This window comes from Balaenoptera borealis, assembly GCF_965194805.1.
Source record: "Balaenoptera borealis genome assembly, contig: HAP1_SCAFFOLD_2030, whole genome shotgun sequence".
NCBI classification, from domain to species: domain Eukaryota; kingdom Metazoa; phylum Chordata; class Mammalia; order Artiodactyla; family Balaenopteridae; genus Balaenoptera; species Balaenoptera borealis.
In genome coordinates this window covers 14,500-41,865 of record NW_028122234.1, presented here as the reverse complement: position 1 = coordinate 41,865, position 27,366 = coordinate 14,500, and the positions used below count along the sequence as shown (strand labels likewise).

Sequence of the window (27,366 nt, the reverse complement as noted above, 5' to 3'; positions counted from 1 at the left end):
ACCGAGGGGTTTGTACCTTCTCCTTTAAAAGTGATAGTCCTGGGACTTCCCCGGTGGTCCCGTGGTGAAGACTCTGCGCTTCCAATGCAGCAGGCGTGGGTTCAATCCCTGGTTGGGGAGCTAAGATCCCACATGCTGCGCAGCCAAAGAAATTTTTTTCAAAAGTTATACTCCTGTATTATTGGCTTTAGTGGTTTAGATTTTGTTTTACTGTTAAGAAGATTTCAGTTTATTTACCGGGAACAAACAACACATAATGTAAGAATAGTTTCCCAGAAACGATTTCCATCATTCTCTTCCTCCCTTTCTCCCGCAGACTGGTGTTTCACCTTGACAAGTTCTCTGTCATTCCATAGGAAAGCTGTCTGGCTTGGAGGTTGCAATCCCAGGGAATTTTTCATCAGCGGGGAAGTCTCCATCACTACAGAGGAATCAAGGGAGAAGTCAGTCCCTGGTAAGTGAGATGCTCCCCCTAAACACCAACACAGCAGTCGTGTACCTTTCAAGGGGTTCAGGGGCAAGATGGGCAAGGCATTTCTACTAACTCTTCTTAAGGATCATGGACAGTGCCCTATGCTACGAGGTAAGCGGTGACTGCTGTAATTCTTACTGGTGATCCTTTCCTGTCACTGATTCTCGGCTTTCTTTGTATTTCATAGGACTGTTGTAAGTCCAATACAAAATGAGTCTTATTTTTAAAAACCTGAAATGTTTTACAGAGCCTAGCATTCTCATATAGGGTCCTTTCCATTCTCCCCACTTTCCCGAGAGGCTAAGAACACTTCACACCATGAAGTAGGAGAGGGGGTAGAGCCCTTTTTGATGAAATACATCAACAAAGACAGAGTCTTAGCCTGCTTGCTCTCTGGACAGGATCTCGGACCACAAGGTCTTCAATCCTGGTATAAATGAAGGAAGTGAGGACAGTTCAACTGGCACTCTCATAACAAGAGTTCTGAAACACCTTCCAAAGAGACTATAGCAGTAGATGAGGGAAGGGAGTGCTACAGTGTGGTAGTACAGGGGGAATGATCGGCTACAGCAGTGAAAAGTGTGGTACCGATTGGTGTGCTCTCGGGGTTCTTGGACATGTAGCATAGATGACCTCTACAGTGGCCCTCCCACCTTCCCACCTGCATTAGGTGTTCTTTTTTTTGTAATTTATGTTTATGTATTTATTTATTGTTTGAACTTATTTATTCTACGTATTTATTTTTTTGGCTGCACTGCGTCTCTCATTGCTGTGCACGGGCTTTCTCTAGTTGGCGGCTAGCGGGGTCTACTCTTGGTTGTGGTGTGCGGGCTTCTCCTCGCGGTGGCGTCTCTTGTTGCGGAGCATGCGCTCTAGGCGCGTGGGCTTCGGTAGTTGCGGCTCACGGGCTCTAGGATGCAGGGTCAGTCGTTGTGGCACATGGGCTTAGTTGCTCCACGGCATGTGGGATCTTCCCAGACCAGGGCTCGAACCCGTGTCCCCCGCATTGCATTGGCAGGCGGATTCTTAACCACGGCGCCACCAGGGAAGCCCTAGGTGTTCTTACATAGAGTCTAAAAACAGAGAGCACTGAGAGAAGGTAGTGGTTATTAAAGGCTCAGGATCTAAATTCTACCTGTCTCTACACCCCTTCCCAGCTGTCGATTTGACCCCATTTTTGAATGCCGACCTCATTCTTCAACTTTCTCTGCCGTTTGTGTACTCACCTTGAAAACTTGTTTCTGTGATGCGTTGAGCAGACACAGGGTGGCAGATTGCAGAGGTGGAAGCTGGTGGTCGGATATTTGTGGGCTGAATCTCCTTCAGTCCCATTCCCATTTCTGGTTGCCCAGAGGCCCGACTTCCTGTGTATGACGCCGAGCCGTAGGATTGCGGGCAGGAGCCAAGTTCTCCATACAGTAAAGACCCCAGTGTGCCTTGGTTATAGTAATATACCTGGCTTCCTTCCTGGTAGGTAAGTGACAGGTGGCTCTGCCCCTGATTTGGAATCTGAGATGGTGTTCCCTGAGCAAGGCTGGCAGAAAGCGATGGATGTAGAGGGACCATGTTATTGGCGTCTGAAGTTTTATCATACTGGGCTGCCAGAAACATGGAGGAAGCAGCTGTATGCCGGTCAGTGAGTGCCAGAGTAAAGTCTCCGAGTGAAGAAGAATTCTTTTCAGTGCTTGCTGTGATGTCCCACTCAAGAACACCTGGATAGGAAGCAGCTGAAGTGGAGATCTGGCTGTGGTCCGTAACTCCAGGTAACATAGTCGTGCTAGAATGTTGGTAAAGGTAGGCACTACCCATGAGTGTCTGGAAAGGGGTACCAGTAGCCGATGCCGAACTGACGGCAGGGGCAGAGACTCTGGAGAAGTTGCAGACGCTTCGTGTTAGGGAAGTTGCATTGCTACAACAGATTTTTAAGCAACAGAGCAATCCAGCCAAGTTTATATTTTAGAGAGAGAACATCTTCCATGTGGAGGATCAGTTGAAATAGAAGAGATTGTTAGAATTGTAGGGCGGTAGTATTCCAGGCAGGAGATGACGAATGCCAGACACCACCTAGTCACAGACATAGCTTTTGCAGAGATCAGCTACATGTTGTTGTTTTTTATTTACTCTCTCATATAATTTTTTTTAAGTCCTGGACCACAAAATACTGTGGCATCGTTGGAAAAATCTGAGACTCGATTCTAGTCTTTTTTCTGTTTGCCTGCTCTGCAGCTTGGGCTTACGTTCTCAAGCCTTACTTTTTCATTGTGAAATAAGAACGGTGCTACTTAACCCGAGAACTCCCCAGGCACATAGACCCGTGGCGTGTGAGGAGCAGTGAAGGAGAGAAGGAATGGAAGTGCTTTGGGGACCCCAAGAGCCCTTCAGAAACCGTTTGTTCTTTTTAATATTGAGCATTAAAAGTGAAGGCATTCCATTTGTTTCACTCAAAAACAAATTCTGTTCTTCTGATAGCCTGTTTTTTTTTTCCACTCCCTTTTTCTATAGTCAGATCAGTTCCTGATGGGCATTCTCCAGTCCACACTATTGCATCTGATTGGAGGCTATGCAAAATTTCCCAGAGACAATGAATTTTGACTGTATAGTAGTTAATTCTTTATAGTACGTTCCTGCAAAAACACTCTTTTCTTCAGAGTTTTTCCTTTTCAGGATAGTGGTAGTGTTGTGGTAACTAATAAAGGCTACTCTTCAGAAAATTGTATAACTCGTTTTTAGTGTATCTACTTCGCTTACTTAATTCCATATTCCCTGTTTTCTAGACAGACTTCTTGGTGTCCACTGTACCCATGGTTTCAACAGGACTGGCTACCTCATGTGCAGGTGAGTTGCCAACCCCAAGAGGCAGAGCATGTTTAAATTGTTCTGTTTACAATAGTAATGTAAGCTAATGTAAGCTGAATGCAAAAAATGCAGTCAGAGAAGTGTATGAAGTGGAAGGCAATTTTGCCCCCTACTCAGATGTTACCACCAGTAATAATTTAGCACATATTTTTTCAGACGTAAAAAATGCAGATATAAGCATATACAATGGTCCCTTGGTATCTGCAGGGGGATTGGTTTTAGGACTCCCCATGGATCCGAAAATCCTCGGATGCTCAAGTCCCGTATGTAAAATGGTGTAGTACAGTCGGGCTTCCATATCTGCAGGTTATGGAACCGTTGGATATACAGAACTGACTGTACCTGTGATTTAATGGTATAGTGTTTTAGACATTCTGGTTTATAATTTAATATATGGAGGACATCTTCGTCTGACAATATTTGGAGACCTCATTCTTATTTATTTATTATTCTTTTTTTTCCTCCAAATTTGCTTTATGTAGTTGGATATAAATAAATGAGCACAAACTTAAGCAAGATACATGTAACAATTTAATAGAACCTGATACTCTTAATTCTTTCAGTGTTTCTCCAACTCATCATGGGGCTCGTAAGAAAAGTAACCAACATGGATACTACTACAGTTGAATGTCAAATCTTTAAGTGCTTAGGACATACTAAATCCTTGTATAATGCACTTATGAGGAACCCTTCAAGAGACTTGTGTTTTGTATGTAGCAAAAAGTGTTAAGAGTCAAATATTCAACTCAGTATAAAATAATAAGAAACACTTCTGATTTGTTAGGTTGAGATTGCTTCTCCTTTTACTAATGAATGATTGTTTTAGCTGTAATATCACTGAGCTGAACAAATATGTCACCTTGGAGTACATAAGGAAAAATAAACACATGCTAAATGGGTAAAACATTACAACTACATCTTTACTAGACCATCTCTACTAACGCTTCAGAAACTTAGAGATTTAGAGTGTTCTTACGTTAATTGCAAGAAAAATAGAAAGAGAGAAATTCCTTCTTTTTTGAGATCACAGCTGTGAAGTCGTGATTATACAAATTCTTCATTTGTGTGCAAAACATGAAACACATTTCTCTTAATTCTCCCTGCTTAGAATTGTCAGTCAACTAGCAGGACTTTCCTTCCAAGAAACAAGAGACTGAGATGTGTTTTATATAACTTCAATAACCTCAGCACTACAGTAAGAAGACATGCAGTATCCTTTTGCTGTGCTTCAAGACAACAGGGAAGGAGGTCACAGGAAAGAAGAAATCAAAATGGTTACAACTGAGAAACTTTTCTCAGTGTAACCATGGTGCCACTTTCATTTTTACATAAGCATGGTGGCATAATTCAAGCTCAATACATCAGAATTCTTAATATTTAAAATTTACCTTGACTTTTAATTATCACCATGTTAACAACCAAAATAATTTGACGAAACTCATAAGAAAGGGTAATGTTAATAAACCCCACTTTACTAGAGTTAGTTTCTGGACACATTAGCTCATTTTTTTTATAGAAGAGGGACAGTGAATCTCAGTTGGCTTACAAGCTAGGAGATCACTTTGAATTCTGCATTTCTTAACTGCAAACAGATATAGCACTTGTAACAGGTTATAACTGGTTTTCAGCTGGTTTTCAAGCACAGAGCCAGCCCCAACAGTAATAGTACACTATTGAAAAAGACCTAAGGCAATGAATTCCATTTCCAGTGGAAAGAAAGAATCGTATGGTCTTGGACAAACAATTCTGATGGTTTACTTAACAGTCACTTAGTAGTTCTTCCTTGCTCATAGAGCTTTATGACTTTTTTGAGGAGTGAAGCATTCAGCTTGAGTGGATAAATCCTTGTTAGGCTAAGACAATCATTATCATATCCCTCTTTGCCATGAATTGTCTTACGAATGGTCATATCAGTCTGTTTTGGCAAATGAGTAATTAAGGGAAGGCTGTTATTGTGCTTATGAGAATGATATTTTTCTCTGAGAAAAGATAAATAGGCATTAGGAAAATGACCATTTGGGCTCTTTTTCTGCTTCCTCCTTGTTTTGTGAGAATATGATATTTGGTTTTACAGCAGCCATCTTGTGACCCTGAGATGATCATATGCCAATAATGACAAATGGTAGATTAGAAAGAACCAGCAAAGACAGAAAACAGCAACATCAATAGTAACAACAATCACAGCAAAAGAACAATGGGACCTTAACTTGTGGAGTTCCTATAAAGTAAAAAATATAAGTGCTCTATGTTTATTCTAAAACAAAAAAAGAACTATGCAAACCAGCTTAAAACTCCTTTTTTTGTGCCAGTGTTCTAAAATGTGGCTTTTCATAAAACCTTGACCCAAATGCCAGCAACTTCAGAAAAGAATTTGGGTAGGGGGAAGAAGAAAGTTATCTCACTTAGGAAAAACAACCACTATCTTTATCCTAATCTTTGGCACACAGTTGAAACATATATAGCTGCTGTAACACTTTACACAATTCCTATGTACTGGAGGAATAACAAGATCTAAATAACAATTATATTTTTCAACACTGGGTGAAGGCTTTACATAAAAATACCATCCTCCTTTTTCCCCCTAAATTTCTAAAATATCACGTGCTTTTCCCCAACATCTGCAGCCGTTCAGGAATTTTTAGGAAACTTTCATGCATGATCTTAATTCCTAATCCCTGGCTCTTTGGGCTCAACCACAAAAGATCAAAACCACCAAAAATGATGGTTCACTTGAAGTCAGGTGAGAGACACTGGCTCAGTTAGTCTCGTAGGACAAAAGCAGTGCTGCATCAACTGTCTCCATGCAGGAGGGGCACGTGAAGGATCTCATCAGCCAGTCATCTGTACAGCCCAGGTGATCTGCATACACAGCAGAAATCAAATTGGGTTCTCATAAACAAAGTGCATCATACAGATCACACACTCCCCGATCTTTTTTTTAAATATTTGTTTTATTTTATTTATTCATTTATTTGGTTGCGCCGGGTCTTAATTGCAGTCGGTGGGCTCCTTAGTTGTGGCATGCAAACTCTTAGTTGCGGCATGCATGTGGGATCTAGTTCCCTGACCGGGGAACGAACCCGGGCCCCCTGCGTTGGGAGTGTGGAGTCTTTAGCCGCTGCACCACCAGGGAAGTCCCCCGGATCCTTTTTTCTGATCCATTTCTTCCAGGGTCATAAACTCCTTCAGGCTGATGCTGTATGAGGCCTATTCTTTGAGCTATCCTAATTTGCTCCTCTCAGCTGAGGTGCTAGGCGAGTCTGACTAGGTGTTGGATGAGAGACCAAAACTGGAACTTGATCCAGATATGGCAGCAGCAGCTCCTGATCCAGCTCCGTCCCCTTGCCAAAGCTAGCCCAGTCGGATTGAGACTTGTGAGGCAGGGAGATGTCATCCGAAGTGGGGGACTTAAGGCAGTTCCCCATCTTCCGGGGCTTGAGTGTGTGATCTGTGTGCTGTTTTGACAGTCTCCCAACCTCATTCTTTTTTTTTTTTTTAATTAGTTTATTTATTTATTTATTTTTGAATTTAAAAAATTTATTTATTTTTTATACAGCAGGTTCTTATTAGTTATCTATTTTATACATATTAGTGTATATATGTCAATCCCAATCTCCCAATTCATCTCACCACCACCGACCCCCGCCCTGCCCCGCTTTCCCCCCTTGATGTCCATACGTTTGTTCTCTACATCTGTGTCTCTATTTCTGCCTTGCAAACCGGTTCTTCTGTACCACTTTTCTAGATTCCACATATATGCATTAATATATAATATTTGTTTTTCTCTTTCTGACTGACTTCACTCTGTATGACAGTCTCGAGGTCCATCCACGTCTCTACAAATGACCCAAGTTCGTTCTTTTTTATCGCTGAGTAATATTCCATTGTATATGCGTACCACATCTTCTTTGTCCGTGCACCTGTCGATGGGCGTTTAGGTTGCTTCCGTGACCTAGCTATTGTGAATAGTGCTGCAGTGAACATTGGGGTGCATATGTCTTTTTGAATTATGGTTTTCTCTGGGTATATGCCCAGTAGTGGGATTACTGGGTCATATGGTAATTCTATTTTTAGTTTTTAAGGAACCTGCATACTGTTCTCCATAGTGGCTGTATCAGTTTACATTCCCACCAGCAGTGCAAGAGGGTTCCCTTTCCTCACATCCTCTCCAGCATTTGCTGTTTGTAGATTTTCTGATGATGCCCATTCTAAGCGGTGTGAGGTGATACCTCATTGTAGTTTTGATTTGCATTTCTTTAATAATTAGTGATGTTGAGCAGCTTTTCGTGTGCTTCTTGGCCATCTGTATGTCTTCTTTGGAGAAATGTCTATTTAGGTCTTCAGCCCATTTTTTGATTGGGTTGTTTGTGTTTTTAATAGTGAGCTGCATGACCTATTGATATATTTTGGAGATTAATCCTTTGTTGATCGGTTTATTTTTTTTTTTAAGGCTGCATTGTTCCTTTGCTTACTGATGAACATGTACAAGTCAGAAGTTTTTGATATTATAAAACATCAAAGTAATGAACATTCCTGTGTGAACATCTTTGAATATATATGCTTTGTCTCAGTTAACTTCACTCAGAATGGGACTTCTGCATCAAGGAGTTTATGCCCTTATGCTTTTTGTGGGTGTTGCTACACTGTACCAATGTATGGTTGTTCATGCAGGAAATACGTATTGAGCATCTGTTATGTTTAAGCACTGTGCTGGGTGCTAGCAAAAAGACTTGAGAAATTTTGTGAGTGAGGAGACTTGACCTGCCTGCCCTTTGTGAATTCTAGCAGTCCAGAGAGGGAATAGCTATTCAAGAATCACACTCTGCATGTAGAATTACAACTCTGACAGGTGCCAAGGAGAGGGACATGGTACCATGAGAGCATATTTTAGGGAGGATTTGATCTCATCATGGAGATTAGAGAAGGTTTAGGGATGTTTCAGCTGATATCTGAAGGATGAGTAGGTATTAACCAGATAGGGACGTTGGGGAGAGATTTCTGAGCATAAGGAATAGCAAAAGACCCTCTAAGAGGAAAGCATATGCTGTGTTGGAGGAACTGGCCAGGAAGGTGGGGCCGTTGGGGGAGCATGTCATTATAATGGAGCTGCAAGTGTGGGTAGGAGCTCGATCGTGCAGGCTTATGTTTAAGGTTTCAGACTTGAAGAGTAATAGAAAACCATTGAACTATTTTTGTTGAAGGTGAGTGTGTGGAACATACCCAATTGCATTTTCAACCTATCGTTTTGCTACCGAGTGGAGAATACACTGCAGGGAGAAAGAGTGGAAGCAAGGAAGCAAGTTAGGAGACTTGTGTAGAAATTGGGCATAATGGTGGCTTGGACCAGGGTATGGTGGTCATTTTGGTGGAAAGATGTGGACAGATTCTAGAGGTATGTAGGCAGTATCATTGTCAGCACTGGTGGTGGGTTGAGGATGAGGGTGAGGGAGAAATAGCTGTCAGTGATGGTGATTCCTAAGTTTCTGGCTCCTGTGGTTGATTAGATAGGGTTTTTTAGATATGATGTTAATATTTGTCCTAATTTGTCTTTTGTTATTTGTTGGTTCTTGATGAATACTCTTGTCATATTAAGTCTCCTGTTTTTAGTGTACAAAGCATTTTGACCGAAACTGACCGTTGTATGTTATCAGATAACTTTTTAACATCTGCCAGTTTGGTCCTGTATTTTATTCTCTTTCATTTATTGATTAAATTGTTGTATTAATGTAAATAACTATATTAATAGATTTTCTAAAGTTGCGTTATCCTTGCATCCTTGGTCCTTGGAATAAAGCCTGTTTTTTTTTTTTTTTTTTTTTTTTTTTTGGCTGTGTTGGGTCTTTGTTTCTATGCGAGCGCTTTCCCTAGTTGCGGCAAGCGGGGGCCACTGTTCATCGCGGTGGGCGGGCCTCTCACTATCGCGGCCTCTCTTGTTGCAGAGCACGGGCTCCAGACGCGCAGGCTCAGTAGTTGTGGCTCACGGACCCAGTCGCTCCGGGGCATGTGCGATCTTCCCAGACCAGAGCTCGAATCCGTGTCCCGTGCATTGGCAGGCAGATTCTCAACACTGCGCCACCAGGGAAACTCCGGAATAAAGCCTTTTTGTAGTCATGGTATATATCATGCTTTAATAATTATTGATTAGATATGCTGATATTTTCTTAGGATTTTTCTATCTGTATTTGTAAAGCACAATTGGACCTTTTTTTGCAAAAACTTGATTTTCTTTCCTTTTTATTTACAAATGACTCGAATTTTGTTGTTTTGTAGATATTTGATTGATGTAGAAGGCATGTGGCCAGATGATGCAATTGAATGTAAGTATAAGGGTTGTCACTACTTTTCCCTTGTTATAAAATTTGAAGGGAGAAATGTAAGGGAATTTCTCAAATTTTGGAAAAATAGAAAAGTCTGTAATTCATTTGTTCTGACATACGATAACCTTTTACCAAAAGTTTATAAAGGGATGTATCTGGAAATAGCAAGATATAATAGCCTGAATAATTAGTCAGTGGATTTCAGCATTTTTTTTTTCTTTTTAAAATTTATTTAATTAATTAATTTACTTTTGATATTATATCCACTGCCCCACCAAGGAAGTCCCTTTTTCTTCCTTCCTTCTTTCCTTCCTCCCTTCCTTCCTTCCTTCCTTTAAAGCTCCAAGTCATTTAAAATACATGACTTCTTACTAAAAATCTCCAGTTCATAGAACCAAGGGGTTTATAACTTCTCCTTTAAAAGTGATATTCCTGGGACTTCCCTGGTGGTCCCGTGGTGAAGACTCTGCGCTTCCAATGCAGCAGGCGTGGGTTCAACCCCTGGTTGGGGAGCTAAGATCCCACATGCTGCGCAGCCAAAGAACTTTTTTTCAAAAGTTATATTCCTGTATTATTGACTTTAGTGGTTTAGATTTTTTTTTTAATGTTTAGAAGATTTCAGTTTCTTTACCAGGAACAAACAAAACGTAATGTAAAACTAGTTTTGCAGAAACGATTTCCATCATTCTCTTCTTCCCTTTCTCCTGCAGACTGGTGTTTTATCTTTACAAGTTCTCCGTCATTCCATAAGAAAGCTGCTCGTCTTCTGGTTTCATAAGAGATGGTGAACAGTGGTAAAATATCCAGTTGACCGAAATTTCTAGAGTACACTTCAGGGAGCGAATGATGGGGTGGAATGTTGGGGCAGAGTGAGAGATACAGATTCTGGTGAGACTGAGAGTCATGCACAAAAATTACTGGGCTGTGGTGAAGGGAGAACAAAACTAAATCAGGTTCCTGCTGGTGGACAGGAAGCCAAGATGAAGAAGAATGGTGCGTAGCTAGGCAGTGTAATTAGGCCCCTAAGTGCTGTGTCTCCTGATAGTAATTATGAACAGAAACCAAATAATAGTTACTAATAACATGGAGGTGACCAATCCTTGAGAGCTGAGGCAGAGAGAAGGAAAGATGGCATTATGCCTTGTCTCTGGTGCCTTGAGTTTCCCAGGCTGGTTTGTGACCAATCTTGGGTGAAATCATAACTAAGTCATTTCTGCTAAGGTGATCAGCTTTCGTGGGGTCCTTTCTCTGCACTCTGTCCAATGGTAAAGCCCACTGGTTTATGCCTCCTGGAAAACAGTTATTCCAAAGCAGTATAAGTGAAGCATTGATGAAACAGCCATGAAGAACATGTTTCCACATGGCCTCGCACCACCTTTTCAAAGTGCTGTAAAACTTTTTTCATCCAAAAATCAGTAACAGAAAAGGATTGGGATCAAATCCCGTACAGAGGTAGTGTAAGAAAAAAGAGAATAAGGAGCAGAATAGCATGTCTTCAGACAATAAAATCAAGTTGGAAAAGACAGGTCCACAAAACAGATCAAAACTGTAACCTATTATTTCAAAGTGGGCTAAAAGATGTTAGGAAAAACAATGCGAAAGATGAAAGAACATGGATCGAGGAGGGAATGGGAAGTTATTGTTTAGTGGCTATAGAGTCTCTGTTTGGGATGGTGGAAAAGTTCTGGAAATGGTAAATGCTGATAAATGCCACCTATGGGTGTTTGGTTTTAGTTGATCTTCTTCCATGAAAGGGTTTGGAGAGATTCAGAAGCTATGCTGCTGCCTCCATCTTTCTGATGTCCTGCTCAATCTTTTGACATAATTATTTTGAATTTGCACAGTGGTGATGGTTGCACAGCATTGTGAATGTATTTAATGTCACTGAATTGTATACTTGAAAATGGTTGAAATAATAAATTTTGTTTTATGTATATTTTACCATAATAAAAAAAAGATGAAAGAACAGCATAAACCAGAATTAGGTAAGATGATAGAACTCAAGACAGAATTCAAAATAAAAGAAAAAAGTTTCAGAAATGAGGACTAAATTTAAAATAATACAAGAGTGGGGACTTCCCTGGTTGTCCAGTGGTTAAGAATCCACCTTGCAGTGCAGGGGATGCAGGTTCGGTCCCTGGTTGGGGAACTGAGATCCCACATGCTGCAGGGCAACTAAGCCCGCACGCCGCAACTACTGAGCCCACGTGCTCTGGAGCCCACGCGCCACAACTGGAGAGCCCACGAGCCGCAAGGAAGAGCCCACGCACTGCAACAAAGAGCCCACGTGCTGCAACTAATACCCGACACCTCCAAAAATAAATAAGTTAATTAATTAAATAAATTAAATAAAATAATACGAGTGAATGAACATAATGGATAATGCCTTAAGAGAAACAAACAAGAAGAGGAAAAAATTTTTTTAAATCAAAAAGAAGATAAAAAGAATTTTAGAGAAATGGCAAACATAACAGATAGGCAAGAAAGAGTCAGGACAGCTCTGAAAAGAGAAATATAAATACGTATAAGGGGCTTTCCTGGTGGTGCAGTGGTTAAAAATCCTCCTGCCAATGCAGGGGATATGGGTTCGATCCCTGGCCCAGGAAGATCCCACATGCCATGGAGAAGCTAAGCCCGTGAGACACAACTACTGAGCCTGTGTGCCACAACTACTGAAGCCCACGCGCCTAGAGCCCGTGCTCGGCAACACGAGGAGCCACCGCAATGAGAAGCCCGCTTGCCGCAACTAGAGAAAGCCTGCGCACAGCAACAAAGACCCAAAGCAGCCAAAAATAAATAAATAAATACATTAAAATATATATATACGTATAAGAATCTGTTATACCATAAAAGTGACATTTCAAATCAGTGGGACAGATTAGTCAATAAGTTGTGATACATAAATGTTGGGGTATAAATATTTCTCTGGAAGGATCCACAGCACGGCCAAAGCAGATGTCTCTGAGGAGGGAAATGTGTGGCTGGGGAACGTGGGGAAAAGGGTCACTTTTCATTGAATACCCTTGTGTACCTTTTCTAGTGTTCTGTCATGTGAATCTATTACCTCTGAAGTTTGCCTGAGTTCAAACCCCAGTTCCCCCAATTGCTAGCTCTTAATCTAGGGCAAACTCTTCACACTCTCCAAGCCTCTTAATCTGTGAAGTAAGGTCAGTAACTCAGCCTGGTGCTGCCTGGCACAGAATAAACTCTCAAAAAATGGACATTATTAGTGAAAAAAACCCAAATGCCCATCAGTGGATGAATGGATTTTTTTAAATGTGGTGGATATGTGAAATATTATACAGCCATAAAAAGGAATGAAGTACTAACACATGCTACAACATGGACGAACTTGAAAACATTATGCTAAGTGAAAGAAGCCAGAGACAGCGGTCACATTTGTATTATTTCATGAAATGTCCAGAAAAGGCAAAACCATAGCAACAGAAAGCAAATTAATGGTTGCCAGGGCTGAAGGAAGAGGGGATGAAGAGTGCCTGCTGATGCTTAAGGGGGCTTCTTTTTGGGGTGATGAAAACGTGATGGGTTAGATGCCGGTGATGGTTGCATAGGCTTGTGGATGTACTAAATGACACTGAATTTGCAGTTTCAGAAGGTGAATTTTATGGCATGTGAATGACATCTCAAAAAAATAATTTTGAAAATGAAAATTGCCCATTTTCCCATAGTCACTATCCACTGTCTCCATCTCTCCCTTCTCCCCACTGCATTCCTTTTCACGCCCAGCCCTGCCGCTCTCTCCCATCGTCACTCCCTCGAGCTGCCCCACGAGGCCTCCCAGGGAGCCTCTGAACCCCTGGGCGCCTGCGTCCTGTGGCTGTTGGAGCTGCTGCCCAGTGCGCGTGCCCCCACCACTCTCACCCGTGAGAGTGGACGCTTCCGTCGGATTTTTTCTCATGCGTTTCAGTAGATGGTGATGTTTACAAAAGGCGGCACGTGCCCTGCTCAATGGAGGAAGCCCCTCAAGTTAATATTTAGGCGCGTGCAGAAGTTTGATCTCGTCCACCAGTAACCTCAGGATGCTGTGCTCTGAAAGCCAGGTTGGCCGCCTACGGGCATCTGCAAATACAGAGGACTTCAGAGGCATTTGGGCCTCAAATTGAGTCCTTGTACCTCCACATGGGATGTGACCTCAGCCCTTTGCTGCACCTCTGTAAGTGAAGTGGCACAGGAATACCGGCCTTGCCTGTCTTTGCCAAGGTTAACTGAAGAGCGCATTCGCTCCCCTCGTGCTTAGGTGTTGAGTACATCGTGATTTACATACCAGGCCCTATTCGTGGGCCTCCTGATGCAGCAGTTCCCTTGGCTCTGCCCCTGTCGTCAGCTGCCCCTAGGATAACTCTGAGCCCTAGCCACTTCTCTGGTAGATTTCCCTATTCCCCCACTATAGTCACACCTGAATAAGGCAACTCAGACCTTTCAGAGATGTGTCCTGAACCTCTTGTTTTCTGAAATACCTATCTGGTGGTTGTGAGACTTAAGGCCAGCGTCCCCGAGAGACTTTTTCTATTTCTCCTAGTAAACCTAGACTCATCTTCTGTCACCTTCAACTCTACTCCAATTGTGTTCTTTCAACCCAGACCTCTGACCCTGCTTTTTACTTCTGCCATTTCATCCTCACTCCTGCTTCCTTTCCTAAATCCATACGTCTCTTTTGGCCTTCCTAGCCCTGGGCCAAGTTCCTTCCTCTTTGCTCAGTTTTTACCCCTTTCCTTCATTCTCCCATCCAACTTTCAGTCCTTCCTTTCTCACGCCCCAGTTAGCAGCATCTCAAAATTCTTAAGGTTTATTACTCATCTATTAATTGTATTCCATTTACTTATTCAGTTCTATACCTATCTTACCTATGTATGGAAGAACAGCTGGTAGCCAAGGTGGCACCAAGAATCCTAGCAGCTCTCACTTGACGTATCCGTAGTAGACAGCAATTTCCATTTCTTTTTCCCTCTCAGTGAAAAATTGCAGCTTCCCCGAAGAGGTGTATCTGGCAGCATTCTCACGTTGTTGAGCCCGCCTCTTCATGGCCTCTCGCTCTGGCCTCTGCTCTTGTTCGATGGGCTTTGACATGACTGGCTCAGGCACGTTGGGTTCCCTCCATGGAACTCGTTGCTTGCTGAAGTCTTGGCATAGAAGTTGGGTTTGGAGCTTGGATGGGGACTGGCGCTTAGTCACAGCAGGGGGAACAGGCTTCCCGCTGGAGAGAAGCGCCAGATGAAGTTTTGTAGGGTGCAGGCCTAAGAGCAGCAGACTGAGGGGACACGAGGCTGGGTATGGTTGGTCCAAGCCGGTTGGGTTGGGTTGGTCACAGTTGGCTGAGCTGGTTTGGCGGGACCTGGCAGAGAGGCAGGAACTGGCTGGGATGAATTGACTGCAGCAGGTTGAGCTGAGTCAGTAGAACCAGGCTGGGCACGGTAAGCCCCAGCAGGCCGATGTGAGGCCAGAGACTGTGGCCTCCGAGGAGCGGGTCGAGCTTGAGGCTTGTCCCAGGCAGAAAAAGGCAGAGGTATCAACTTGACCTTCCCAGGAGGAGGCCGCTCATACTGGGATGAGGATAGACACTCTGTTTCAGCACTGCTGACTGGTTTCTGGGCTTCGACTTGAGTTTTCTCAGCACTCTTACCCTCATGTGGGGTATGCCGCCATGGCTGGATGGCTGGGGGTCTTTGGGGTTGCTTGAATTTCCCAAGAGCCGACAGGAAGAGAGCCCAGTTTTCTTATCATCCTTCTTCCCCAGCGCATGAAGAACCTTCACAGACTCCAGCATGCGCATGCCTAGGGAGGTTCGAGGCTTTTTAAAGCTCAGTTTGGTGTTTTTTTCGCTTCGTCTCGGGAATTGTTGGCTTCTCTTCTGCCTTGACTTTGTTCCCTGACTGCTTGTTCTCTTCAGCCTTGTTTCTTCCTCTGGTCCTTTTGGTCTTTTCCTGCCCGTGGCTCTTAGTTTTGCTGATCTTTCTGGATGCAGCTTTCTGAGGTTTGCCTTGAGAGTGCTTGGCCGTGTTCACAGGAGCCCTGTCACTGACTGCAGCGTGGCATATAACCACTTCTCCCCCTAACAGGCACTCTGGATTCTTTGGCTGGATTTTGGCCTTGGGAGCGCCACTGATAGGCTCAGAGGCTTTCTGTTTGTTCTTCCTGGGTTGATCAGAGGGAACCTTTATGACACTTGGCTTTTCCTGCACCTGATTCACCTTAAAGGCTCTGGCATCTTTGGCTTTGATCCCGTTGGGACCTTGGGATTGATCAAGATCTTTCAAAGAACTAAAGAGCTGGGGAAGGTGAATATCCTCCGCCAGTGTAGTAATGTCTGCAAGACCACTGCTGGATTCGATCCCATTTTCGAGTGTCCCTAGGTCCTCACGACTCAGGCTGTTCTTTCCCAGATCAGCATTTTCAGAACCAGGCTGCTCCTCTTGGCTGAGGGGATCGGTGCAGGCCAGCGGCTGGTGAATATCAGGGATTCCTAAAGGGAGTAGTGGAGGATCTTGGTTTTCTTTTGGGATGTGTTAGGCATCCAGAATCTTTGAAAGCTTGGTTTTAATATCATCCACGTGCTTACTCTCTATTTGTCCCTGGCTTGGAGCTGGAGGCAGGGCCAGGAGACGCCTGGCACTCTGGACTGGAGCTGTCACTGAAATGTCCCCAAGTTCAGATGCTGGGTTACTCTCAAATATGTGACTGTTTCTGCTACTGCAGGACTTGGGGAGTTCTTGAGTTTGTGTCACACAAAATGTCTGGCTTGGAGGTTGCAATCCCAGGGAATTTTTCATCACCAGGGATGTCTCCGTCACTACAAAGGAATCAAGGTAAAAGTCCAGTCCCTGGTAAGTGAGATGCTCCCGCTAAACTCCAACACAGCAATCATGTACCGTTCAAGGTACATGATTGCTGTGTTGGTGTTTAGGGGCAGGATGGGCGAGGCATTTCTAGTAACTCTTCTTAAGGATCATGGACAATGCCCTGTGCTACGAGATAAGCGGTGACTGTTGTAGTTCTTACTGGTGATCATTTCATGTCACTGATTCTTGGCTTTCTTTGTATTTCATAGGATTGTTATAAGTCCAATACAAAATGAGTCTTATTTTTAAAAAACTAAAGTGTTTTACAAAGCCTAGCATTCTCATGTAGAGTCTTTCCAATTCTCCCCACTTTCCTGAGAGGCTAAGAACACTTCACACCATGAACTAGGAGAGGGGGTAGAGCCCTTTCTGATGAAATACATCAACAAAGACAGAGTCTTAGCCTGCTTGCTCTCTGGACAGGATCTCGGACCACAAGGTCTTCAATCCTGGTATAAATGAAGGAAGTGAGGACAGTTCAACTGGCACTCTCATAACAAGAGTTCTGAAACACCTTCCAAAGAGACTGTAGCAGTAGATCAGGGAAGGGAATGCTACAGTGTGGTAGTACAGGGGGAATGATCGGCTACAGCAGTGAAAAATGTGGTACCTATTGGTGTGCTCTCGGGGTTCTTGTACATGTAGCATAGATGACCTTTACAGTGTCCCTCCCACCTTCCCACCTGCATTAGGTGTTCTGTTTTTTTTTTTTAATTTGTTTATTTATTTTTTGAACTTATTTATTTTATGTATTAATTTTTTTGGCTGCACTGGGTCTTCATTGCTGTGCACGGGCTTTCTCTAGTTGCGGCTAGCGGGGGCTACTCTTGGTTGCGGTGTGCGGGTTTCTCATCGCAGTGGCTTCTCTTGTTGCGGAGTATGGGCTCTAGGCGCATGGGCTTCAGTAGTTGTGGCTCCCGGGCTCTAGAATGCAGGCTCAGTAGCTGTGGCACATGCGCTTAGTCGCTCCACTGCATCTGGGATCTTCCCTGACCAGGCCTCGAACCCGTGTCCCCTGCCTTGGCAGGCGGATTCTTAACCACGGCGCCACCAGGGAAGCCCTAGGTGTTCTCATATAGAGTCTAAAAACAGAGAGCACTGAGCGAAGGTAGTGCTTATTAAAGGCTCAGGATCTAAATTCTACCTGTCTGTACACCACTTCCCAGCTGTAGATTTGACCCCATTTTTGAATGCTGACCTCATTCTTCAACTTTCTTGCTGTTTGTGGGGCTTGCACTTTGGCATTTTCTTAAAAGCTAAACATAAACTTACCATATGACCCAGCAATTCCAGTCCTGCGTATATATGCAAAAGAAATGAAAACCTATGTCCACAGAAAAACTTTTACAAAAATGTTCATAGCAGCATGATTCACGTTATCCGGAAAAAAAAAAAAAAAATGAAACAATCCAAATGTCCAACAACTGGCAACTGGATAAACAAAATGTGGTAGAGCCATACAATGGAATACTAACCAGCAATAAAAAGGAGTACTGGTACACACTATAACAAGGATGAATCTTGAAAACATCATGCTAAGAAGCTAGATGCAAAGACTAGATATTATATAATTCTATTTACATGAAATGTGCAGAAAAGGAAAAAGGCAGATTGGAGGTTGTCTGGGGCTGGGAATGTGGATTGATTGCAAACAGGTATAAGGGACTTTTCTGGGTAACAGAAGTGTTCTAAAACTGGATTGTGGTGATGATTGCACAGCTCTGTAAATTTACTAAAAATAATTGAATTGTATACTTAAAATGGATGTATTTTATGGTATGTAAATTAAACTTCTATAAAGTGTTTTAAAAATCTCTGTAAAGATATGCCAGAACAAGTCACACTGAGTAGCTCTGGAAAGGAAAGATGGGTGCCTGGGAAACGGGAGAGGGAAGACACTGTATCAAATACTCCTTTCTATATTTTTAATTTTGTACCATGTATTGTCAGTTTAAGAAATGAGAATAAACAAAACAAAAACTTACAAGGAAGAGTGTGGCAATAAAGGTTTAATGGCTTTGGTGAGTTCAATAGGAGTAAAACATATGTTAGGCCATAGAAATGTTCTAGCTTACAGAAAGGAAGATGATAAATCCTCTGTCACCATCTGAAGCACAACATGCTTAGTTCAAAGGGACATGCTTAAAAACAGGATGTCAACAAATAGACCCAGAAGCTGTCAACTTAGGAAAGGGGAGTAGAAAGGATGACCTGTGAGAAACGGTTCAAAGAGTGAAGACCTGAGGGAAAATACTTCAGGGAAGGAAGTGGGGACCTGAGAGGTAGAAGATTAGGTCTCTTTTGTGCCTTCAGAGAGCAGAACTGGAAGCAGAGCCAGGAAATCTAGTACAGGCAGATTTTGGATCTTTTTAAGTTTTAAAACCTTTGCCAGCTGGAGCCTTAGACAAATGGAACAAGTTGCCAATGAGCGGCAAGTGAGTGGTGGAGCTGTTGAAGCAGAGGCTGGAGCACCCTGTGGAGCAGAGGCAGCGGAAGTGTTGACGGTCCCTTCCGAGAACGAGTCTGAGAACCTCTGGCACTTCCAGAGGACATGGTATGCACCGCTGGGTGTAAAGCACACACGTTTACATCTGATTAAATGAGGGAGGAGCCTTGGTGTGTGTGTTTCTGCTTCTAGTTTCAATCTTTCTGATTAAGTTCATTCCTGCCTATAAAACGGTAAACATTTAAAAATAGAAAATAGTCTAAAAATAAATTCTTTCTCAACAAAATGTATCTAGTTAGCCCTCTAGGATGGTGAAAATCAAAAGGACAGACGCCAACAAGTGTTTTCAAGGATGTGGAGAAATGGGAACCTTCATACATTGCTGCTAGGAATGCAAAATGGTAACAATACTTTGCATAACAGTCTGGTAGTTCCCCAAATGGTTAAATATAGAGTTAACTGTATTATCCAGAGTATATCCATTCATCGGCATATGCCCAAAAGAAATGTAAAATACGTCCACACAAAAACTTGTACATGGATGTTCACAGCAGCTTTGTTAATAGTAGCCAAGCAGTGGAAGAAATGCAAATGTCCAGTAACTGATGAATAGATAAGTGAAATATGTGCATTCATACAGTGGAATATGATTTGGCCATAAAAAGGAATGAATACATGCTACAGTGTAGATGAACTCTGAAAATATTAAGTGAAAGAAGCCAGTCACAAAAGATCACATGTTGTATGATTCCATTTACATGAAATGTCCAGAATAATGAAATCTATAGAGACAGAAAGCAGATTAGTAACCACAGCCGGGGCAGGGGCTGGGGCAGGGGTGGGAGATTGGGAGAAATGAGTGACTGCTAATGTACATAGGGTGTTTATGGTAGGTGTTGAAAATGTCTTAAAATTAAACTGGGGTGACGGTTGCACAGCTCGGTGAATACACTGAAACACACTTAACTGTACGCTTTAAATAGGTGACTTTTATGGTATGTTAAGGATCTCAAGAAAGCTATAACAATGTGTTTATTCATGTACGCAAACTAAAATACATGTCGATTATGAAGCCTTATTTGGAGAAAAAAGCTTCTCGGGCTCTCTGTTCTTACATCTTCTGTTACTGAATCAGGGGTACAAGAACAATGGAAGGTGACCAACAGCGTCATTTCCATTTAACAGTGGACAGTCCCAACAAAAATGTGGGCGCTGGGTATTGTACGTTTGGTGCAGTGCTACACACACTACGGCTAGCACTAAGTGCAAACCGTCAGAACCGTGCCGTCACGCTAATTTGACTTCCACAGATTCAATCAATAACCACAATTCACAGGTCTGCACTGTGTGTGACAATTTGTGCTGAGGACCCACCATGGGATAGAACATAGAACTGTTGCTGAATTCATTTACAGATGCCGTCGGTAAACCACAACAATCCACTTTCCTTAGTCCGTGGGAGAGTCTCAGGCATTTCCTCTAATGATCTCATCATCCCTTAGCGCCTGGATGTGAATCAACCCACTCTGTTCTCTGCAACTGGGCTTACGCATAAAGATTGAAGTGACTACAAGTCAACTCACATTATCAGCTACCATGATTTAAGCTTTCTGTTGCAGAGAGTCTTGAAAGGAGATACACACTGGCTGGCTTCTTCTGTTATAATTTCTATTATTGTGAGAGTAAACTCACCTGTTAATGCCTTATTACAACTGGGGAAAAAGTAACTGCCACCATCTCAGAGATGTTTCAGGCTTTTTGTAGTACTTTTTAGTTTAATTAAAATCTAGGTGAAATTCATTCCCGTGTTCATTGATCAGACAAACCATCATAGAGACCCAGGGGGGGAAAAAGAAAAGCTTTTCAATTAAATAATGACTTTTTAGGTGGAAACTGAACTTAGGAAAACATCTCTAATATAGGAAAAAGGCTGTATTTTCTTACATCACCTTATACAGCTATTCTTCATGTATGAAGATTGTTATTGCTGACCTTCTGCCGGCAAGGTGCCTGCTGAAAGATGCTTTTCTTTCAGAAAAATGGGTTTATGCTCATTTATTTATAACCACTAAAGTTTAGGACCAGAGATACACATTGATAAGACAGAGTCAAAATTAGAAATACAGTCGATGGCACCAAAAGACAGTCTTTTCTTGTGAAAAGTTTTTAGATATGCACCGTTCAAACTGGCAACTGGCGTTTCAGTACGAAAACGTACTAGCTCGTCTGCCCCCAAAATAACATTTTGACGTAGATTTAATTCTGAAAGGCAAGATTAGAACTTCTAAAAGCAGGAACTAAGGTGATAACTGTCTAGTAGTCACCATCAGAAAATCAGAACTGGTCAATTACTTCTGCAAGTATGGTAGATGATAACTCTAATATATCCTCCCCCTCAAATCAAAAATGCATTGCGCCTGCAGAATGGTCCTCAGAAAATTTCTTTTCATACATGAATGAGTAAAGATTGCAGAGACATAACGAATCTGAATAATGCCAAAATTCCAGGCCATGAGACTGTAGAGTTAAAATGTAATGGAAGTACTTGTCATTAGAACCGAGGTCAAGAAACTAACAGGATGGTAAGGTTCCCAGATAGTGGCTGGGTTTGGGGTAGAAAAGAAAGAAAATCAAGAGCTAAAGCCCTCAATATACAGGAAAAACTGGAAGGTTAGCAAATGATCATTAAAATCTTGTAGAGGGTGGTAGAGCTAGATGACTTAAGTCCCAAAGGATTTTCTATCAGGTTTGAAAAATTATGGTCTGGAAGTGACCCTCTCACTCTCTGCTTCTCTGCATTCTCTGAAATCTTTCCTCTTAGCTTTAGTATTTGTGAGGATTATGATCACCTTTTTTACATGGATGGCTCTAAAATCTTTATTCCACTCATGACATACTCATGAGGTCATACGTAGCTATGTTTTTAGATAGTTTCACTTGGATGTTTTGATCTAACTTCAACTTTAATCAATAAAACTCCTTCATATTTCAGTCAGAATTAGTTTCCTCTTCCAATCTCTCCATTTTGATAAGGTGTTTGCATAGTATTTTAGTTGCTTTGGGTAGAAATTTCAAAAGAACCACGGCTATTAATTACCAAGTCCAAGTGATGAGAGTCCAGCTTAGTTTCTTCTCATAAATTAATTGATGAATATCACTTTCTTATTTAAAAATCTCTGCTGACAATTAGCTAAACATTTGGCAATAAAATTATATCTAGACACACAAAATAAATTCCATGTGGATTAAGTGTTTAAATGCATTGCCCTCCACCCTAAATAAGTATTAAAAAAAAAAAAAAAAAAGGAGAATACTTTTTTATAATCTTGTGGTTGGGGACATCTTTCTTAGCATGGAAAAAAGAAATAAAGAAGTTGAGTACACAACAATGCTATTACACTATTAATACAATATCAATAATGCTCAAGAATTAATAAGAAAAATTCTTCAGAGAAAAATGGGCAAAGGATATAAGCAGCTAATTCTCAAAACAAGAAATGTAAAGAGCAATCTCTGAAACCTAATATTTAAAAAATGCAATTTAAAGCAATGAGTTTTTTCACACATTAGATTAGCAAATATTAAAAAGACTGATACTACCCATAGTTGGCAAAGGAATGAAGAAACACATCCTCTCATACTTTTGGTGGGCACATATATTTGTACAAAATTCCCAGAGGGCACATAGTTAGAGGTGGGGAGGTCTACAGATTACTGACAGTCTTTTAAATTTCTATTATTAATGATCTACTTAGGATTTAAAACTTCTTGGTCAACTCTGTTAATTTATATTTTCTTAGAAAATCACCCATCTAATTTCGGTTTTAAAATATATCAGCCTAGGGCTTCCCTGGTGGCGCAGTGGTTGAGAATCTGCCTGCCAATGCAGGGGACACGGGTTTGAGCCCTGGTCTGGGAGGATCCCACATGCCGCGGAGCAACTAGGCCCGTGAGACACAACTACTGAGCCTGCGCGTCTGGAGCCTGTGCCCCGCAACAAGAGAGGCCACGACAGTGAAAACCCCGCGCACCGCGATGAAGAGTGGCCCCCGCTTGCCACAACTAGAGAAAGCCCTCGCGTAGAAACGAAGACCCAACACAGCCAAAAAAATAAAATAAATAAATAAATAAAATCCAGCCATTCATATTAAAAAAAAAAAAAAAAAGGAAAAAAAAATATATATATCAGCTTAAAGTTGCATACAGTAATCTTTTTAAAAAAAACACTTCTTTGACTGTGGTTATACCCTTCCATACTATTAGTGTTGATCCTTTTCTCATGGTCAGAATAACCAGAGATTTGGTCTATTTTTTTTTTGAAAGAACCAGATCTTGGTTATATCGATCAATTCTGGGGACTGATTTATAGAATGCTTATTTCAATTGTTTCCTAGTTGAGTTTGTTGAACTAAAATATCATTGAAGGCTATACATTTTCCTCTCAATATAGATTTAGTCACATCCCGTAAGTTTTGGATATGTGCTTTTACTGTCATTAATGAAAAAAATTCTATAATCTCAATTTTTAGTTCTCCTGTAGCCCAAAAGCTTAGACTGTTTTAAAATGTTTATTTAAGGAAAAAGTTATAGTTGTTAAATTCCAACCTTATTGTACTGTGGTTAGAGAATATAAGCTTAGTTAGAAATGTTCTACTTTGCGGATTTATCAACATTTTGCCTAAATGTACAGTTAATTTTTGTAAATATTCCGTGGGCATTTGGAACAACTGTGGCTGCTGTGTTTTGGGAATAAAGTTTTCTATAGATACTTTAAATCAAACTTCTTAATATTGCTATTAAAATCTTCCATATCTTTTATCTGTTATATGTCAAAATCTGATAAAAACAATGAAAATATCCCATTCTTGTACTTTTGTCACGTTGTATATTGTAATTATGTCTGGATGAACATATGAATGCACTCTGGTTGAAAGCACAGCAGTAATTTTGGAAGTCTCTGAAAGACTCTTTCTTCCCTTGGAAATTACAGAGTGGAGATAGGGTAGATTCTCAAGACAAGTAACATTTAATTAGAAATGACCCCAAAACGCTACCTTTCCATGGTATAGAAACTTGTATTTCTAATCCGGAAAAACTATAAATTATTGGCAGAAAGGTGGAAGTATAGGAATTTTCATGCATTGCAGGTAGGAATATAGACTGGAAATTAATTTGGTACTAATGTAGAAAATTAAGTATACATATAGCTTATGATCCAAGATTTCCACTTCTGGGTCTGTGCAACAAAGGTAGTCTCACAAGGTCCATAAGGCAATATGGACAAGGATGTGCACTGCTGGTGTTTTGCCTTGTTGGGAATTGACGGCGACCTGGGTGTCCATTACAGGGCAAGTGCATAGGTAGATTGGTAGATGCACTCCATGGAGTACTATGCAGTGATCAGAAACCTGAATTAGACGTGTGTATAGCAATGTGATGAATCTTAAAAATACAAGCTTAGTGAAAATAACAAAAGTAATGACATACCTTTTATATACATTGAAAATACATGACAACACAGAATACATATTTTGTAAGAACTCTTGTAAGCCAAAAGATATTTACATAACAAGGCCAGTTCCGACGGGAGGACAGGAATGAGGATGGGATATGGGAATGAAATTTTAAAAAGAGAGGCCATGAACCTAGGAGTATACTTAACTCAACTCTTGGCAGCTGAAGTTAAAAAAATTTTTTTAACTTTATCTTGGCATAGAAACTGCGTACTAATTCTATGCTTTCGCTCTGCTTCTAGAAGGATTTGTTATGACTAGATTGGAGGTTCAAACAGGTACTTTAGGCAGAAACTAGAACACAATGAAAAGCTTGAGAATTCTCTCTTCCAGCTCATAACTAACGTTTTATGTTTGATCAGTCTGGCTGAGGTCACTTTTTAATTAATGTCACAAAGAAATTTTTATGGTTTCATAGTAGAAAAGATGTGCTTCTTGTTTAAAAAAAAACATGAAAAATTTTTTTTAAAAAAAGTATAATCCCATAATCTTAAAATAATCTGCTAATATTTAATTTTGATCCAGTCGTATAAATACATGTAAATATTATATCTTGCTTTTTACCTCTTAGCATATAATGAAATGTATCCTTGGGTTCCAAGATACTGCTTTGGACTGTTGTTTCTCTCCATATATGTGTGATTGTGAAGAGTGATACGAAATTAGCCTGTTTTATAAAAATGTAAGAAACACTGGTAAACATTTAATTAAATATTACTAAAGCTCTCATTTTATTCTCTCATGGAGGTCTCTTTGTTTGGTAGTTAGTTTGTGTTGTTCATTTGCCCCACTGCTGAAAACGTGGGCAACTGGAAATAATGAGAGGTCAAAAATACAGAGAAATTATTCATCTTCAGCTTTTTCTCTGTAAACAAAAACTGTTAAATATGGCTTCTTTTGTACTGACAGTAGTAAACTATCCCTTTTCTTTGATCCCAGTATACACCCAGACATTGAGAGAAAAAGATGGGAAAGGGAGGGGGAAAGAAAGAAAAAACAAGAAGGAGAGAGAGAAAGAGCACAGAGACAAACACAGCAAGAACATGAGAGAAGGAGAGGAGAAAAGGAGTAAGCAGAAGAACAAGAGAGCTACACAGCAGAGACAGTGAGACAAGAGACAGCATGGGGTGGGGTGGAGGAGAGCACAAGTGCACAGAATGCGGGTGCACAGAGGCAGAGAGAAAGAACACAGAAGCAGACAGGGTGCAAAGACACTGTAATAAGAGAAAAGCATGAACTATAGAGCCTGGGGACAGCCTGCATAGACACAGCAGAGAGAGGCACAGAAAGAATGAGTCAAAGAAAGAGTAGGTGTAATCAAAGGAAGAAGGGAAGAACAAGCAGGCAGTTGCACTTATTCCCTTATATTCACTCTTAACCCCTCAAATGTACATGTCCTGGGTACACATGTTCAGGGGGAAAAAAGCATTAGCATATCTAAGGAAACCTGGGTTAAAGATAAGATAGGCAGTTCCAAAAAGAAGAAATACGGTCGATCAACACACAAAAGAAACTAAAAACTCCATGTGATTAAAGAAACGTGGATCAGGATAGATACCATATTTCTGGCCAATGTGGCAAGTATTAACAAGGATGCTGTTGGCAGGTATTGACCAAAATATTATTGCACATTACTGGTGAACAAATAATTGAATCAACATTTCAGAAGGACAATTTAGTAGTGTGGCTTAAACATTTTTAATGTGCCTACTTGGTAACCCAGAAATTCCATGTTTAGAAATGTTTCTCAAGGAAATTGAAAAATTCAGAAAGATGTAACAAGACTACCCATCGAAGTGCAGATTATGATAAAGAAAAATTCCAAAAAAACTTAAATATCTGTCATTAGGAACTAACTAAATATTATATTTATACAATGGAACCCATAAAGCTATTAACAATGACTACATAAATCTTTATTTACTGCATAGAAAGATGTCTATGATATACTAAGTGCAGAGCTTCAAAACAATACATATATTGTATTCATACATATACATAGTATGTATTCATACATACGTATTCATACATATACATAGTATGATTTCATTTTTTTGGACTGTTGTTTCTCTCCATATATGAACATGATTTTGAAGACTGGTATGAAATCGGCCTGTTTTATAAAAGTGTAAGAAACACTGGTAAACATTTAATTAAACATTAATAAAGCTCTCATTTTATGCTCTCATGGAGTTCTTCATTTGATATTTAGCTTCATTAGATTGCAGACCTAATAAAATAGATCCAAGATAGGCAGTAGGTATGTGAATCATAAAATATAAACCTGGAAGCTTATCTGTAATGTTAATCACGACTATTTCAGGATGGTGAGAATTATGGGTGATTTCCAAGGTCTTTATATTTTATATATTATCTAAACTCTTTATATTTAGTTACCTTTTTACTTTTATACTCAAAAGTAATAAAATATCTTTTTTGACCAAAGTATTTAGTAATAAAGAGAAGAGAGAGATGTAAAGTGGTAGAAGCATCAACCACAGGCAAGCCCTCCACTCCCCAGTCTATGATAAGGAGAGACATAAGCATGGTTCTAGCTGAGAGGAAGGAGCCTACAGAAAAGGAAGAAATGGAATATAAAAGAGAGAGCGAAAACAAAACTGAGAAAACAGATAATGGATTTTAGAAAATATGACAGCACAGAGACCTTAATGAACCTTTTCTTTCATAACTGAAAGACACAAACAAAAAACATCAAAAAGTAAAAAAATAGGGCTTCTCTGGTGGCACAGCGGTTGAGAATCCGCCTGCCAAGGCAGGGGACATGGGTTCGAGCCCTGGTCAGGGAAGATCCCACATGCCGTGGAGCAACTAAGCCCGTGTGCCACAGCTACTGAGCCCATGTGCCACAACTACTGAAGCCCACATGCCTAGAGTCCGTGCTCCA

The 27,366-nt window shown here is 40.9% G+C and overlaps 1 long non-coding RNA gene and 1 pseudogene across 10 annotated transcripts; one reads left to right on the top strand and one right to left on the bottom strand.

The window, feature by feature from the left end:
- The first annotated feature begins 315 nt into the window (after positions 1–315).
- LOC309622295 lies at positions 316–17,910 on the top strand. 9 transcript variants are annotated; one of them, XR_014240686.1, is made up of 6 exons: positions 2,334–3,066; positions 3,247–3,307; positions 4,437–4,778; positions 9,268–9,441; positions 9,599–9,645; positions 10,356–17,910. It is a non-coding gene; the product is annotated as an uncharacterized lncRNA (long non-coding RNA). The 9 variants fall into 9 exon arrangements; XR_014240681.1 differs by lacking the exons at positions 2,334–3,066; positions 4,437–4,778 and adding an exon at positions 316–454; XR_014240682.1 differs by lacking the exons at positions 2,334–3,066; positions 4,437–4,778 and adding an exon at positions 436–454 and having other exon boundaries at positions 3,251–3,307.
- LOC309622294 (RING finger protein 11-like) lies at positions 4,796–7,679 on the bottom strand (annotated as a pseudogene). Its single transcript has 2 exons — positions 6,465–7,679; positions 4,796–6,250 (listed from the first exon to the last, which is right to left on the bottom strand). The product of its transcript is annotated as an RING finger protein 11-like (transcript).
- Positions 17,911–27,366: the final 9,456 nt, after the last annotated feature.